General features: G+C 39.6%; 1 protein-coding gene across 1 annotated transcript in view; it reads right to left on the bottom strand.

The window, feature by feature from the left end:
- Positions 1–15,098, bottom strand: part of PSPH (phosphoserine phosphatase) — a 39,388-nt gene that overhangs the window by 23,346 nt on the left and 944 nt on the right. The window lies entirely within an intron of this gene.

Below are 15,098 nucleotides of genomic sequence, written 5' to 3'. Positions count from 1 at the left end.
ATCCATAATACAGTAGTCCCAGAAGAAGAGTGGGGGATAAGGGGCAGAAGTTTCACTTGAACAAATTATAGCTGAGAACTTCCCTAATCTGAGGAAGGAAACAGGCATTCAAGGCAAGAAGCACAGAGAACTCCCTTCAAAAGCAACAAAAATAGGTCAAAACCTCAACATATTATAGTAAAAATTGCAAATTACAAAAATATAGTGAAAATCCCGAAAGCAGTCTGGGACAAGAGATACTTAACCTACAAAAGTAGGCATGTAAGGCTGGCATTGGCAGCAGGCCTGTCCACAGAGACCTGGCAGGCCAGAAGGGATTGGCCCAATATATTCAATGTACTAAATGGGAAAAATATGCAGCCAAGGATACTTTATCCAGCAAAGCTGCCATTCAGAATAGAAAGAGAGGTAGTTTCCAAGACAAACAAAAAGTAAAGGAATCCATGAACACTAAATCAGCCCTGCAAGAAATATTAAAGGGGACCCATTAAGAGAAAGAGAGACCAAAAATAACAATGACTGGAATGGAACAAACAATCTACAGAAACAGCAACTTTACAAGTAATACAATAGCACTAGGTTAATATCTTTCAATAATTACTCTGAATGTAAATGGACTAAATGTCCAATCAAAAGACACTGGGTATCAGAAAGAAAAAACAAAACAAACAAACAAAAGAACAAGATACATCAATATGTTGCTTACAAGAAACACGTTTTAGACCCAAAGACACCTCCAGATTGAAAGTGAGGAGGTAGAAAACCATCTATCATGCTCATGGACATCAAAAGAAAGCTGGGGTGGCAATCCTTATGTCAAACAATCTAGATTTTAAACCAAGACTGTAATAAGAGAGGAAGAAGGACACCATATCATAATAAAGGGCTTTATCCAACAAGATCTAACAATTGCAAATATATATGCCCCTAACTTGGGAGTAGCCAAATATATAAATCAATTAGTAATGAACTTACAGGTGCCTGCATGGCACACTTCTCCCTTCGACTCAGTTCCTGCATTAGGCTTCCTGCTCAGTGGGGAGTCTGCTTCTCCCTCTCCCTCTGCTGCTCTCTCTCTCTGTCAAATAAATGAACTCTTTTAAAAAAGAGCTTAAAAAAAAAAACAAATTTAAAGAAACCTATTGATGATAATACAATAATAGTAGGGGGAATTTAACACCCCACTCACAGCAACGGATGTGGATTCATTGGATTCATCTAAGTAGAAAATCAACAAGGAAATGAGGGTTTGGGGGGTTTTTTGGTGGGGTTTTTTTTTCCATTTAAAAAATTTTTTTAAAAGATTTTATTTACTTGAGAGAGACAGAGAACACACAAGAGAGAGCTAGAGAAAACATGAGCAGGGGAAAGGGCAGAAGGAGAAGGAGATAACCCACTGAGCAGGGAGCCAATGTGGGACTTGATTCCAGAACCCTGGGATCATGACCTAAGCCAAAGGCAGACATTTAACCAACTGAACTACCCAGGTGCCCTGAAACGAGAGCTTTGAGTTACACACTGGACCAGATGGACTGAACAGATATATTCAGAGCATTTCATCCTAAAGCAGCAAAATATACTTTCTTCCCAAGTACACATGGAACATTCTCCAGAATAGATCACATACTAGGTCACAAATCAGGACTCAACCAGAACAAAAAGGTTAAGTTCATACCATGCATATTTTCAGACCACAATGCTATGAAACTTGAAGTCAATCACAAGAAATTTGGAAGGACCACAATACATGGAGGTTAAATAATATCTTACTAAAGAATAAATGCCGGGACGCCTGGGTGGCTCAGTTTGTTAAGCAGCTGCCTTCGGCTCGGGTCATGATCCCAGCGTCCTGGGATCGAGTCCCACATCGGGCTCCTTGCTCAGCAGGGAGCCTGCTTCTTCCTCTGCCTCTGCCTGCCATTCTGTCTGCCTGTGCTCGCTCTCTCTCTCTCTCTGATAAATAAATAAAAATTAAAATTAAAAAAAAAAAAGAATAAATGCCGGGTGCCCGGTGGCTCAGTTGGTTAAGTGTCTGTCTTTGGCTCGGGTCATGATCCAGGGGTCCTGGGATTGAGCCCCACATCAGGCTCCCTGCTCAGCGGGGAGTCTGCTTTTCCCTCCAACCCTCCCCTTCTCATGCTCTGTCTCTCTGTCTCTCTCACTCTCTCAAGTAAATAAATAAAATCTTAAAAAAAAATGAATGAATGGGTAGAAGGAAATTAAATAATTTTAAAAAATACATGGAAACAAATGAAAATGAAAACATGACAGTTCAAATCATTTGGGATGCAGCAAAGGCAGTCCTAAGAGGGAAGTATATAGCAATACAAGCCTTCCTCAAGAAGCAAGAAAAATCTCAAACACAAAATATAACGTTACACCTGAAAGGGGGGGGGGGGCGGGGCAGCAAATAAAGCCTGAACCCAGCAGGAGAAAAGAAATAATAAAGATTGGAGCAGAAATCAGTGATGTAGGGGAAAAAAAAAAACAAACCCAACAACAAAACAAAACAGTACAACAGATCAACAAAATTAGGAGCTGGTTGTTTAATAAAAGAATTAGAAAGACTGATAAACTTCTAGCCAGACTTATCAAAAAGAGAAAAGACCTAAATAAATAAAAAATCATGAATGAAAGAGGAGAGATTACAACCAACACTGAAGAAATACAAACAGTTCTAACAGAATATCATGAGCAATTATATGCCAACAAATCAGACTATCTGGGGGGAATGGATGCATTCCTAGAAACATATAAACTACCAAAACTGAAAAAGAAAGAAACAGAAAATGTGAACAAACCCATAACCAGCAAAGAAATTGAACCAGTAATCAAAAATCTCCCAGAAAGCAAGCATCCAGGAATGGATGGCTTCCCAGCGGTTTTCTACCAAACATCTGATGAAGAATTAATACCTATTCTTTTGAAACTGTTCCCAAAAATAGAAATGTATGGAAAACTTCCAAGCTCATTCTATGAAGCCTTAATCCCCAAACTAGACAAAGATCCCACCATAAAGGGGAATTGCAGAACAATATCCCCAATTTTGCATGGATGCAAAAATTCTCAACAAGATACTAGCTAATAGGATCCAACAGTACATTAAAAGAATTACTCACATGACAGGTGGGACTTATTCCTGGGCAGCAGAGGTAGTTCAACATCTACAAATCAATCAATGTGATACAGCACATTAATAAAAGAGAAAGGATAAGAACCACACAATATTCTCAATAGATGCAGAAAAGTCATTTGACAAAGTACAGCATCCTTTCTTGATAAAAACTCTCCACAATGTAGGGATAGAGGGAACATACCTCAACATCAGAAAAGCCATATATGAAAGAACCATAGCAAATATCATCCTTAATGGGGGAAAACTGAGAGCATTTCCCCTAAGGTCAGGAGCATGATAAGGATGTCTATCCAACAAAAAGCAATAAGAGGCATCCAAAGTGGCAAAGAAGAAGTCAAACTTCTACTCTTCACAGATGACATGAAATGCAGACTTCACCCAGTCCCAAAAGACTCCACCAAAAAAAGTGCTAGAACTGATACAGGAATTCAGCAAAGTTGCAGGATATAAAATCAATGCTCAGAAGTCTGTTGCATTTCTATACACTAACAATAAAGTAATAGAGAAATCAAGGAATCAATCCCATTTACAATTGCACCAGAAACCATAAGACATCTAGGAATAAAACAAACCAAAGATGTAAAGGATCTGTATTCTGAAAAACACAGAACATTTATGAAAGAATTTGAGGAAGACAGAGAGAAATAGAAAAACATCCCATGCACCTGGGTTGGAAGAATAAACATTAAAAATGTCTATGCTACATCCAGATGGCCAACAGACACATGAAAAAGTGCTCCACATCACTCGGCATCAGGAAAATACAAATCAAAACCACAATGAGATACCACCTCACACCAGTCAGAATGGCTAAAATTAACAAGTCAAGAAATGACAGATGCTGGCGAGGATGTAGAGAGAGGGGAACCCTCCTACACTGCTGGTGGGAATGCAAGCTGGTGCAACCACTCTGGAAAACTGTGTGGAGGTTCCCCAAAAAACTGAAAATAGAGCTACCCTATGACCCAGCAATTGCACTACTGGGTATATCCTGAAGATACAAACGTGGTGCTCCGAAGGGACACGTGCACCCGAATGTTTATAGCAGCAATGTCCACAATATCCAAATTATGGAAAGAACCTAGATGTCCACCAACAGATGAATGGATAAAGAAGATGTGGTATATATATACAATGGAATACTATGCAGCCATCAAAAGAAATGAAATCTTGCCATTTGCGATGACATGGATGGAACTAGAGGGTATCATGCTTAGTGAAATAAGTCAATCAGAGAAAAACAACTATCATATGATCTCCCTGATATGAGGAAGTGGAGATGCAATGTGGGGGGGTTGGGGGGTAGGAAAAGAAAAAATGAAAGAAGGTGGGATTGGGAGGGAGGCAAACCATAAAAGACTCAAACTCAAAAAACAGACTGAGGGTTGCTGGGGGGAGGGGGGACGGGAGAGGGTGGTGGGGATATGGACATTGGTGGTGGGGGGGTATGTGCTATGATGAGTGCTGTGAAATGTGAAAACCTGGTGATTCACAGACCTGTACCCCTGGGGATAAAAATACATTATAAGTTTATTAAAAATAAATAAATAAATTTAATTTTTTTTAAAAAATGTCTATGCTACCCAAAGTGATCTACATATTCAATGCAATCCCTATCAAAATACCACCAGCATTTTTCACAGAGCTGGAACAAACAATTCTAAAATTTATATAGCCAAATTTGTACCTAAAGTAATGTTGAAAAAGAAAATCAAAACTGGAGGCATCACAGTTCCAGACTTTAAGCTGTATTACAAAGCTGTAATCAAGATAGTGTGGTATGGGCCCTGTTTTTGACACAGGGATCAATGAAACAGAAGAGAGAACCCAGAAATGGATGCTCAACTCTAGGGGTACTAATCTTTGACAAAACAGGAAGGAATATTCAATGGAAGAAAGACAGTCACTTCAACAAATGGTGTTGGGAAAATTGGACACTCATGTGCAGAAGAATGAAACTGGACCACTTTCTTACACCACACACAAAAATAAATTCAAAATGGATGAAAGACGTAAATATGAGACAGGAATCCATCAGAATCCTAGAGGAGAACACAGGCAACAACCTTTTTGACATCAGCCACAGCAACTTCTTGCTAGACATCTCTCCAGAGGCAAGAGAATCAAAAGGAAAAATGAACTATTGGGACCTCATCAAGATAAAAAGCTTTTGCACATCAAGAGAAACAACGAACAAAACTAAAAGACAACCTATAGAATGGGAAAAGATATTCACAAATGACATATCAGATAAAGAGTTAATATCTAAAACTATAAAGAACTCATCAAACTCAATACCCCCAAAAACAAAAAATTCAGCTAAGAAATGGCAGAAGACGTGATAGACATTTCTCCAAAGAAGACATCCAAATGGCCACCAGACACATGAAAAAATGCTCAACATCACTCAGCATCAAGGAACTACAAATCAAAACCACCTCACAGGAGTCAGAATGGCTAAAATTAATAACCCAGGAAACAACGGACACCAGTGAGGATGTGGAGAAAGGGAAACCCTCTTACGCTGTTGGTGGGAATGCAAACTGGTACAACCATTCTGGAAAACAGTGTGGAGTTTCCACAAGAAGTTAAAAATAGAGCTACCCTACGACCAAGCAATAGCACTACTGCATATTTACCCCTGGTATTTATCAATCAATCAATCTTTAAAAAAGAATTTTCAGATTGCATCTAAAAGTGAAACCAATCTGTATGCTGCATTATTGAGGCTCACCTAAAAGTGATTCAGAAGATTGAAATAGGATGACTAAAGATCTGCTAGTCAAGGGCAAATAAAGGAAAGCAGGAGTAACAATTTTAATTGACAATGAGGTAGAGGCCAAAAATCTTTAAATGAGAAATACTGCTTACAGTTTTAATTCACAATGAAGAGAAAAGGTATAAGTATCAGGAATTATGTTGTATAATATCATACTCATAAAGCAAAAATTACAAGTCATATAGGGAAAAATAAATTTACTCTTGCAGTAGAGGAGTTACTTTTAATGAGTACTCAAACTTACAAAAACCTTAGTAAATTTTTAAATAAAAATGTTTTGGGGTGCCTGGGTGACTCAGTGGGTTAAAGCCTCTGCCTTCAGCTCAGGTCGTGATCCCAGGGTCCTGGGATCGAGCCCTGCATCGGGCTCTCTGCTCATCAGGAAGCCTGCCTCCCCGCCCCCACCCCCGCCTACCTCTCTGCCTACTTGTGATCTCTGTCTGCCAAATAAATAAATAAATAATATTTTTTAAAAAAATAAATAAATGTTTCCACATAACAAAAACAAAAGCAAACTTCATAAAGTTAAAAGATAAATCTATTGATTCAAGGGCATGAAGAATCCAAAGTGGTCAAGTGACAGTCTTAATTTCCAATTCATTGGAATGTCTCCTATTAGAAGCATTTCTCCCTTTAGAACTAAGACCAGTAGCCTAGTAGAGCACAAGTTTTTAGGGATAGGTAGCAAAAATTTTACTGGGTTACTAGGGATGCCATTTCTATTTCCATTTCTTGATTCCTAGACTGGTGAATGCCTGGTATGAGAGAAACAGCACCCTATATTGGACATTGATTCAGAGTATATAAGCTTCCTGGAAAAACTTTCCCTCAGCCCCACTAGATACTGCCACCTGGCTGGCACTGTAACTGAATCGGAAACGCCATTCCACCATTCTGTCAAATCAGCTACTTAGGATGGTGGGGAACATTGTAAGACCAGTGAATTCCATTACCACAGGCCTATTGCCTAGCTTCATTTGCTATAAAGTTGAGTTCCTTCACCAGAACCAATGCTGTGTGGAATACCGTGATGGTGGATAAGGCGTTCATTGAGTCCACAGATGTTAGTTTGGGCAGAAGCATTATGTGCAAGGAAGGCAAATCCATGTCCAGAGTGTCAATTCCAATAAAAACAAATCGTTGCCTCTTCCATGACAGAAGTGGTCCAATGTAATCAACGTGCCATCAGGTAGCTGGCTCATCACTCCAATGAATAGTCATATCAGAGATGCAGTGTTGGTCTCTGCAGACTGAGCACTTGGCAATGGCTATAGCCAGGTCAGCCTTGGTGAATGAAGTCCATGTTGTTGACCCCATCATAACCTCCAACCTGCCACCATGGCCACTCACTGGGCAAAGACAGCAGTGGCTTGAAGGGGCCAATTGTTATCCACTTATTAAAATCATCCTCTGCTGTGGTCACCCTTTGCTGAGCATTTATACAGGACACAAATATATTCATGTTTTTCACTCATTCAGAGAAATCAACATATCTCTTTTGCAGACTTCCTTGTCAGCAACCTTCTAATCATGTTCCTTCCAAGTCCCTGACCACCCAGCTAAACCACTGGCCACAGCCCATGAATTGGTATATAATCACTCATCAGGCCATTTCTCCTTCCAAGCAAAACGAGTAACCAGATGCACTGCTTTAAGTTCTGCCCATTGAGAGGATCTCCCTCTATCACTGCCTTCATGGATGTACACAGCTGCCCACTTTTGGGTGGTGCCTGCATATCCTGCAGAACCATTTGTAAACCAGGACCAAGTTTTCTCTTCCTCTGTCACCTGATCAGAGGGAACTTCCTATAAAGCCACAGGTGCAGGCTGGGACATTGAAGGTAGGACAGCAGGAGTTAGGACCATCAATATTTGGGCCACTTCTTTATACAATTACTTGTGCTTCCAGGACCTACTGGGATATTAGTCTAGTTATAGTTCTAGGTGCAAAGAGGGGTGGTGGGAATGGGTTCTGAAGAGAATCAGCAGTGTCTTCCAAGGCAACTGTCTTGGGGAAGACCATTAGTTTCCTAGTGCAATGCAGGATATATCTCCACAGAGAGGGGTAGACAGACTGCTTCTACCAGCAAAGAAAGTACAACTGAATTTACAGGCCCAGTGTCCCAAACTTCATCAGGGCATTCTCGTACACCCCATTCCAAATATCAGGATCCCATTCCTTCCTCACCAATGCCTCCACTTTTCAACTCACATTATAATTTGGCTACTAACATGATGAGATTTGGGGTTTGGTTTTCAGCAATCTCAGCTCTGCAGCTACAGGAGTATCTTTCAGCATAGACAGAGAAGCTTTCAATCATTTATACAGTTCTTGGGCTGGGACTCTGAACCCTTCATCTCATCCATTTTCCCCCCACTTTGTTCAGTGACATTAGAAGCAACAGCAACTTCATTATACTCGTTAGTTTGACAAAAATGTTTGAAGGTATCACACACAGTAATCCAGATACTTGCCTCTTGTGTTTGATTAGGAATATCCAATAGTGGTATTTCACATATTCCTATTTTCATATCATGTCACGGATTTTATCATTACTTTTACTCTTTACTACTGGAAACACAATCCTTAGCATCTTTAAAATCTGATCAGATCAGAGAGCCAATTCTAGAAACCCCAGAACCTACTCAGAGAATTCACCCTTAAGATTCTGCTTCCTTAGAACCACTCTTAGTATCAAAATCTGTATTAGTCAGGATTCTCCAAACAGAACCAACAGGATGCATATACACATCTATATATCCATCCATAGCGAGGGAATTATCTACCATTGAGATTAAAAAAGAGAATTTTAAGGAATTGGCTCATGTGATTGTGGAGGCTTCATGAATCCAAAACCTGCAGCACAGGCTGTCAGACTGGAGACCCAGGGAAAGAGCTGCAGTTTGCATCCAAAGGCAGTCTGCTGGCACAATTCCTTTTTGCTATAGGGAGGTCAGTCTTTATTCTATTAAGGCCTTCAACTGATTGAATGAGGCCCACCCATATTATGTAGAATAACCTACTTTACTCAAAGTCCACCAACTTTTTAATATCATCCAAAAAAACACATTCAGAATAACATTTGACCAAGTATCTGAGAACCAACATTGCCCAGCCAAGTTGACACATAAAATTAACAATCACAAATGGTTATCTCTTGGGGAAGTTTATAAATTTATTTAAAATTTTTTGTTTTTTTCTAGGATTATCATATATTATCTTTCTAATAAGTAAATATATATTTTTAATAGTTTTTTAAAAAAAAGATTTGTGGGGCACCTGGGTGGCTCAGTGGGTTAAAGCCTCTGCCTTCGGCTCTGGTCATGATCTCGGGGTCCTGGGATAGAGCCCTACACTGGGCTCTCTGCTCGGCGGGGAGCCTGCTTCCCCAACTTCTCTCTGCCTGCCTCTCTGCCTACTTGTGATCTCTCTCTCTGTGTCAAAGAAGTAAATAAGGTTTTTAAAAAATAAATAAAGATTTGCTTTAGGAAGTCTACCCTAGTAGCATAGCACTCAGAATATACCATTATAGCTGTTGAATACATTGTGTATATTGTGTGTCCTATTGTATGTTTGTCTAATAAACTAGGAAGGCTCTACAGAAAAGAGCCTCCACTTTTCATGTACATATGTTTATCCCAAGCACACTACTCTGCTACAAAGTACACTCAAAGAATGAATGGTGAATAACAGAAAAAATATTACCCCAAATCCATACTATTACTCCACCTACCCATTCTAAACCTGGCCCACTTCTGGGATTTCTTTGACCTCTTCAGACTCCTAGACTAGAAATGGTGACCACGTAGTACGTTTCAAAATTCTGTCAACTTTATGTCAAGAATGCCTGTAGCCCCTGGCCTTTTGCTATCTGTATGTCCACTGCTTTGATTTGAATATCACACTTATAAAACGTGAGTTTTATTTAAAAAGTAATATATGCTTATTTCTGAAAGTGTAGGCCAAAAGAACAGATTTTTTAAAACCATATAATTCTATACTTCATTTAGGAAAAATCAAACATGCAAAATAGCCAGAAAATTTCTGAAGAAAGATTGAAGAGGATGCAGCTCTACCAAACTTTGAAACATATTGTGAAACTATAGTAAATAAAATATGGTATTCCTACTTACATAGACTTAGCTATGATTTAGTCCAAGGTGGATCCAGGTACATTTGAGAACATAGCATATGCTAATAATTGCATTACATATTAGTGGTGGAAAATATGAATTATTCTGAAAAAAAATTAAACTGGATTCTGTGTGAGCTCTTTCCAAATACCGACAACCAATTCAGTCCTCAGATACCAAGGTTCTTGATTCTCCAACACCAACTGTGTATCCAGCAATTCAATCCAATTCTAATTCTACCTGGAATTAGCCCAGACCCTGCAGTGAAGGGCTCAGTCCCAGAAGATTGCCTCCACTTCAGACTCCAGTTACAAGCTCCAGGTCTACATGCTACCTCTATTTCTGTCTGACTTGGCTGCAAATTTGGGGGTTCCCACAATTCCCTCCTCGGGTTTGAAAAAAAAATTTTTTTTAAGATTTTTTAATTTATTTGACAGAAATCACAAGTAGGCAGAGAGGCAGGCAGAGAGGCAGGCAGAGAGAGAGGAAGGGAAGCAGGCTCCCTACAGAGCAGAGAGCCCGATGTGGGGCTCGATCCCAGGACCCCGGGATCATGACCTGAGCCGAAGGCAGAGGCATTAACCCACTGAGCCACCCAGGTGCCCCAGGTTTGAAAATTTTTGAGACTAACTCAGAACTTGGGAAATCACTTCACTTAGGTTTATGGTTTATTATAAAGGATACAACTCATAAAGAAACCAAATGGAAGAAATGCACAAGATCTGGTAGTGGAGAAGAAGCACAGAGCTTCCAAGCCCTCTAGGTACACCACCCTACCAGGATACCAATGGGTTTACCCACACTGGTTATTTAACCATTTTTATAAACTATCATATAACTATGCCTCCCCCAGAGGATGGGGGCATAGGACTGAGAATACCCACTGTAATCACTGTGTTTAGTCTTTCTAGTGACCAGTCCCCATCCTGAGGCTATCTAGAGTTCTCACCTTAACTTACATCATTAGCACAGCTCAAGTATATTCTAAATGGAATTGTTATGGATAACAAAATATAATCCCATCACTCAGAAATAGTTAAGAACTTCTGTGCCAGGAACCAGGGACAAAGACCAAATATATATTTTCATAATACCACAGATTTTTATCACATTCCTTACTAAAATAAATTTCAAATGAATCAAGGATTAAAATGAAAACGAAAATCTTAAAAATACAAAAGAAAACATGGAAGAATTTTAAGAATACGTTTTAAGAGCATAAGGCCTGTTTTACACAGTAGAGCACAAAATCCAATGCCCATAAAAGAAAAAATATATATATACATATGACTACAGGAAAAGAATTTTTTAAATTTTTAATTGGAAAAAAGACATACATACAAACTACTGTACAAATAGTATAGAGACAAGTTAATTGCAACACAGAAAACATAAACAGTTCCCACAAATCCACAAGAAACCAAATAGGAAAGCAGACAAAAGACATGAATAGACAGCTCACAGAAACAGGTCACATCTAAGATACAGGCTCACCTTCACTCTCAATAAACAAAACTTTAAGATACCATTTTTCACCTACAAGACTGGCAAACAAAGAAAATGTTAAATATGTTGATGTATATTCTTCTGGTTCTTTATTGATATACACACAAATATACACACATACACTTGGAAGACTTAAAAACAAGACACTGGACACACTTTGTATATTTCATATTTTCATTTATATACTTCTGCATCTCCCTTTTGTGGCTACATAAATTTGTGAAGCTTTGCAAAAATAAAAATATTCTGAAATTTTTAATATAGTATTTTGATGCATATCCTTGTTTTGGTATAGATACATGGGGAGTGGTTACAAAAATGAGAACGTAAAATTTACGCCATTTAGTATGTTTTTCCCTCTTACCAAGAACACCTCTTTATGTCATTAAATATGCCTTCAACACCTCTGCACAAACTTTTCAACATCCTTCTTCCTGTTTGCCCTATCCTTAGTTTTCTCTCTTCGTTCATCCTCCATTCCACCTCCAGAGTCATCTTCATCACTAGTTTGTGAGGTTCCCACTGCTGGCCCAGATGTCTTAATCAAGACACGACAGCCAGGGGACGCCTGGGTGGCTCAGTTGGTTAAGCAGCTGCCTTCGGCTCAGGTCATGATCCCAGCCTCCGGGGATCGAGTCCCACATCAGGCTCCTTGCTCGGCAGGGAGCCTGCTTCTCCCTCTGCCTCTGCCTGCCATTCTGTCTGCCTGTGCTTGTTCTCTCTCTCTCTCTCTGATAAATAAAAAAAATCTTAAAAAAAAAAAAAAAAGACATGACAGCCAGGAAATACTACTTTTCCAGATTTGTCTCTTGCAATCTTCTTCTCTCCATCCTAAGTATACACCTTTCAATGGGCATGCCAGTTCCTTTCACTGTTGCTCTGTCTGGAATCACTCTCCTAAGTCCTCTTCTTGCAAGACTTATCTATGTATCTTTCAAAATCCCATCAGCCTCATCTTCTCCAAGAAACTTTCCTTGGTGCTCAAAGCTAATATCTCTGTGCTCATTGTACTTCATTTCTCTTAAATATAACATCTTACAATCTATAGTCATTCACCTATTTATAAGTTTATCTCCTTGTAGGCCATGCCTGTTGAGGATTAGGGATGTTTATTTCTATACACACTGGATGGGAATGGGGATAAGAATGAGGAGTGAAGTGGTCCTTGAAGAGTGTTCCAAGCACTGAAAAATTCAGAATGACCAGGGAATGCAGTGAGTAAGAGAAAAAGAGAAAAGGGTTTTAACCCAGAGGGGTAGACACAAGATGTTGCTGATTCTGGAAGCAAATTAAGCGTTTATATTTCAGTCTAAGGTCTTGAGGATAACAGGGATTATAAGCAGAGCTGTGGCTCATAGATTTACTTTTGATAGATTGCTCCAGTAGCAACATGGGGAAGAAAACCAGAACGATTACTTAGGGCACTACAGTAGTTATACAGGTAAGAAATCATCATGGCCTAAACCTGAGTGGTGTAAGTGGGGATGGAGAAAAATGGATATATCTAGAAAGTTAAAGTGTTCAGGGAGTAAGTGGATGTAGGGGGCTGGGGCAAAGGGAGGAGTCAAGGGTGAAATTTAGATTTCTGACCCTCTACTCATACAACACAGCATGACCTTGTTGGTCACTTAACCTTTTGGGGTTGATTTAATCACCTATGAAACTGGCTTAATTATACCTGACCTATTAAATGGCAAAGGATTCATATTAGTGAATGAAACACTACATGTGAAGTCCCATAAGAATTATATAGCTTAAAAAAAAAAAAGAATTATATAGCGTAATTATACCGTATGAATGCAAAAGTGGCAATTACTTCACAGCTTCCATGTTCAGGCACAACACAAAGCATATTACTTACAAACATAATTTCATTTAATTTTTTTTAAGATGTCACTTACCCTTACTTTATAGATTAGGAAATAGAGTAAAAAAAAAAATTAATTTGTCCAAGGTCACCTAATGGTACATATTGTTAAGCTAGAATTCTTTTTTTTTTTTTTTTTGCCAAACTAGAATTCAAACTCAAATTGTTTGACTCTAGGATTCTATTACCACCACCTTGCCTCATTAGAGTTCATTCCTCAAAATTTTATTCTTTATTGAATCCCTCTCAAATCAAATGGCTAAATATCTGCTGTCACCACAACAGCTTCAATTATAATTGAAATGGAGCTGCTCCAAGAACATGACCCTTTCTGTGAAATTCTCCCAAGACAATCTAGCGTTTTCCACTCTACACATATATTAGCATACAGGGAACACTCCCTTGCTACATTCTTTTGCATGGTATAATGAAAACAATTAATTTGCTTCAAAGTGTGGCAGTGGAGACTGCTATATGCAAACAGACTGCCTCTACAGGGATCTGTGGATCTGTTTTGCTGAGACTGTCTGGTGTCATGTTAGTGGAGCTGCCTAATAAAAATTCCATTCAGGGGGTGCCTGGGTGGCGCAGTGGGTTAAGCCTCTGCCTTGGGCGCAGGTCATGATCTCAAGGTCCTGGGATCGAGTCCTGCATCCGGCTCTGTGCTCAGCAGGGAGCCTGTTTCCCCTTCTCTCTCCACCTGCCTCTCTGTCTACTTGTGATCTTTGTCTCTCAAATAAATAAATAAAATCTTTAAAAAAAAAAAAATTCCAGGGGCACCTGGGTGGCTCAGTGGATTAAAGCCCCTGCCTTCAAGCTCAGGTCATGATCCCAGGTTCCTGGGATCAAGCCCCGCATCGGGCTCTCTGCTCAACAGGGAGCCTGCTTCCTCCTCTCTCTGCCTGCTTCTCTGCCTACTTGTGATCTTTGTCTGTCAAATAAATAAATAAAATCTTAAAAAAAAAAAAAAATTCCATTCAGGGGCACCTGGGTGGCTCAGTCATTAAGTGTCTGTCTTTGGCTCAGGTCAAGATCCCAGGGTTCTGGGATCGAACCCCATTATCCGGCTCCTGGCTTGGCAGGAAGCCTGCTTCTCCCTCTCCAACTCCCTCTGGTTGTGTTCCCTCTCTCACTGTGTCTCTCTCTGTCAAATAATAAATAAGATCCTTAAAAATAATAAAATTCCATTTATTGTGTATTTCTTGCATCAATTTTGATTTTTTTTTTTAAATATTGTATTAAAATATTATTGGTCTTGGGCGCCTGGGTGGCTCAGTGGGTTAAGCCTCTGCCTTCTACTCAGGTCATGATCTCAGGATCCTGGGATCGAGTCCCGCATCGGGCTCTCTGCTCCGCAAGGGGCCTGCTTCCTCCTCTCCCTGCCTGCCTCTCTGCCTACTTGTCATCTCTGTCAAATAAATAAATAAAATTAAAAAAAAAAAAAATTGGTCTCAATTACTAAGTTTTTGGTGCCCCTTTAAATTTTGTACCTCAGGAGATCCACCCCCCTTTCCCTACCTGCAAGCACATGCCTGGAAACCGCACAACCTTCATCTCCGCTCCCGTCTCCCCGCTCGTCTGTAACAGTCAATACGTATATCTGCACACACATAAGGTGCTGACACAGTAAGTAACGCTGTGACTCAAACGTGTGCGTGTGCTTTTCCGATTCTCAA

This window comes from Mustela erminea, chromosome 20 (assembly GCF_009829155.1).
Source record: "Mustela erminea isolate mMusErm1 chromosome 20, mMusErm1.Pri, whole genome shotgun sequence".
In the NCBI taxonomy this organism is placed as follows: domain Eukaryota; kingdom Metazoa; phylum Chordata; class Mammalia; order Carnivora; family Mustelidae; genus Mustela; species Mustela erminea.
This window is presented reverse-complemented; position numbering and strand designations above follow the sequence as displayed.